We start from the raw sequence: 2,500 nt of genomic DNA on the forward strand, positions 1-2,500 counted from the left end.
CCTAACTACTACTGTGACTGTTCACAGGGATTCAATCTCTCCAGTCTGCACCATTGTGAAGGTATTCATCCGTCCACAGGGGGTTCAAAGGGCATTGAGCAAATGAGGGTCAATGTGCTTGCTACGGCAGCACATATAATAAATTGGAATCGATACAGAGAAGATTAGCATGGCCCCTGCGCAAGGATGACACGCAAATTCGTGAAGCGTTTCCATATTTTCATTTGCACAATCAGAACTCACCACATCCATTGCCTCAACAGACAGTCGCAACTAGGTGCTTGCTACGGCAGCACATATAATAAATTGGAATCGATACAGAGAAGATTAGCATGGCCCCTGCGCAAGGATGACACGCAAATTCGTGAAGCGTTTCCATATTTTCATTTGCACAATCAGAACTCACCACATCCATTGCCTCAACAGACAGTCGCAACTAGGTGGCAGACTCAGGTAAAGAACAAAGGCCTTGTCAAAAATGCTTTGAGATAGAGATGTCAAAGTCTTGCCCAATTTGCTACTCGGATTAGGCCAGGACAAAATGGGCATCCAAGGTTTCTTTGCCAAAGGGAAGGGCTGGAAAGTGTCTCCCAGAATAACAAAGGTTCACATAGTGCGAATTATCCCGCATCTGATTCCTCAAATTTGCCAGAAAGTCTCACAGATGCCTGGGGTGTGCGTCAAAAAGGGGACTATTCCGACCTTAAGTCCCGCCCCCGACAAGAAATGCAACGCTCCCTGTCAAAGTACTTTTGAGGTCACTCGTTTGGCAGTTTAAATGCTTGAACCGAAAAAGAGGGTACTTTCAAAAAACAGCAAACACATGCCTTTTGCCGGGGAAAAGTCTCAACCCTAACTACTACTGTGACTGTTCACAGGGATTCAATCTCTCCAGTCTGCACCATTGTGAAGGTATTCATCCGTCCACAGTGGGTTCAAAGGGCATTCAGCAAATGAGGTTCAATGTGCTTGCTATGGCAGCACATATAATAAATTGGAATCGATACAGAGAAGATTACCATGGCCCCTGCGCAAGGATGACACGCAAATTCGTGAAGCGTTTCCATATTTTCATTTGCACAATCAGAACTCACCACATCCATTGCCTCAACAGACAGTCGCAACTAGGTGGCAGACTCAGGTAAAGAACAAAGGCCTTGTCAAAAATGCTTTGAGATAGAGATTTCAAAGTCTTGCCCAATTTGCTACTCGGATTAGGCCAGGACAAAATGGGCATCCAAGGTTTCTTTGCCAAAGGGAAGGGCTGGAAAGTGTCTCCCAGAATAACAAAGGTTCACATAGTGCGAATTATCCCGCTTCTGATTCCTCAAATTTGCCAGAAAGTCTCACAGATGCCTGGGGTGTGCGTCATAAAGGGGACTATTCCGACCTTAAGTCCCGCCCCCGACAAGAAATGCAACGCTCCCTGTCAAAGTACTTTTGAGGTCACTCGTTTGGCAGTTTAAATGCTTGAACCGAAAAAGAGGGTACTCTCAAAAAACAGCAAACACATGCCTTAGCCGGGGAAAAGTCTCAACCCTTACTACCACTGTGATGGTTCACAGGGATTCAATCTCTCCAGTCTGCACCATTGTGAAGGTATTCATCCGTCCACAGGGGGTTCAAAGGGCATTCAGCAAATGAGGGTCAATATGCTTGCTACGGCAGCACATATAATAAATTGGAAACGATACAGAGAAGATTAGCATGGCCCCTGCGCAAGGATGACACGCAAATTCGTGAAGCGTTTCCATATTTTCATTTGCACAATCAGAACTCACCACATCCATTGCCTCAACAGACAGTCGCAACTAGGTGGCAGACTCAGGTAAAGAACAAAGGCCTTGTCAAAAATGCTTTGAGATAGAGATGTCAAAGTCTTGCCCAATTTGCTACTCGGATTAGGCCAGGACAAAATGGGCATCCAAGGTTTCTTTGCCAAAGGGAAGGGCTGGAAAGTGTCTCCCAGAATGACAAAGGTTCACATAGTGCGAATTATCCCGCTTCTGATTCCTCAAATTTGCCAGAAAGTCTCACAGATGCCTGGGGTGTGCGTCATAAAGGGGACTATTCCGACCTTAAGTCCCGCCCCCGACAAGAAATGCAACGCTCCCTGTCAAAGTACTTTTGAGGTCACTCGTTTGGCGGTTTAAATGCTTGAACCGAAAAAGAGGGTACTTTCAAAAAACAGCAAACACATGCCTTTTGCCGGGGAAAAGTCTCAACCCTAACTACTACTGTGACTGTTCACAGGGATTCAATCTCTCCAGTCTGCACCATTGTGAAGGTATTCATCCGTCCACAGGGGGTTCAAAGGGCATTCAGCAAATGAGGGTCAATGTGCTTGCTACGGCAGCACATATAATAAATTGGAATCGATACAGAGAAGATTAGCATGGCCCCTGCGCAAGGATGACACGCAAATTCGTGAAGCGTTTCCATATTTTCATTTGCACAATCAGAACTCACCACATCCATTGCCTCAACAGACAGTCGCAAC

At 45.8% G+C, this 2,500-nt stretch overlaps 5 non-coding genes across 5 annotated transcripts; all 5 read left to right on the plus strand.

Moving 5' to 3' along the window:
• Positions 1-114: 114 nt before the first annotated feature.
• Positions 115-221, plus strand: LOC134129320 (U6 spliceosomal RNA). Its single transcript, XR_009956506.1, has one exon. It is a non-coding gene; the product is annotated as a U6 spliceosomal RNA (small nuclear RNA).
• A 56-nt stretch (positions 222-277) lies between these two features.
• LOC134129321 (U6 spliceosomal RNA) lies at positions 278-384 on the plus strand. Its single transcript, XR_009956507.1, has one exon. It is a non-coding gene; the product is annotated as a U6 spliceosomal RNA (small nuclear RNA).
• A 581-nt stretch (positions 385-965) lies between these two features.
• LOC134129398 (U6 spliceosomal RNA) lies at positions 966-1,072 on the plus strand. The gene has a single exon (XR_009956584.1). It is a non-coding gene; the product is annotated as a U6 spliceosomal RNA (small nuclear RNA).
• A 580-nt stretch (positions 1,073-1,652) lies between these two features.
• Positions 1,653-1,759, plus strand: LOC134129372 (U6 spliceosomal RNA). Its single transcript, XR_009956558.1, has one exon. It is a non-coding gene; the product is annotated as a U6 spliceosomal RNA (small nuclear RNA).
• Positions 1,760-2,340: 581 nt separating this feature from the next.
• On the plus strand, positions 2,341-2,447 carry LOC134129322 (U6 spliceosomal RNA). The gene has a single exon (XR_009956508.1). It is a non-coding gene; the product is annotated as a U6 spliceosomal RNA (small nuclear RNA).
• The last annotated feature ends 53 nt before the right edge of the window (positions 2,448-2,500 follow it).

This window comes from Pungitius pungitius, chromosome 5, assembly GCF_949316345.1.
Source record: "Pungitius pungitius chromosome 5, fPunPun2.1, whole genome shotgun sequence".
In the NCBI taxonomy this organism is placed as follows: Eukaryota; Metazoa; Chordata; class Actinopteri; order Perciformes; family Gasterosteidae; genus Pungitius; species Pungitius pungitius.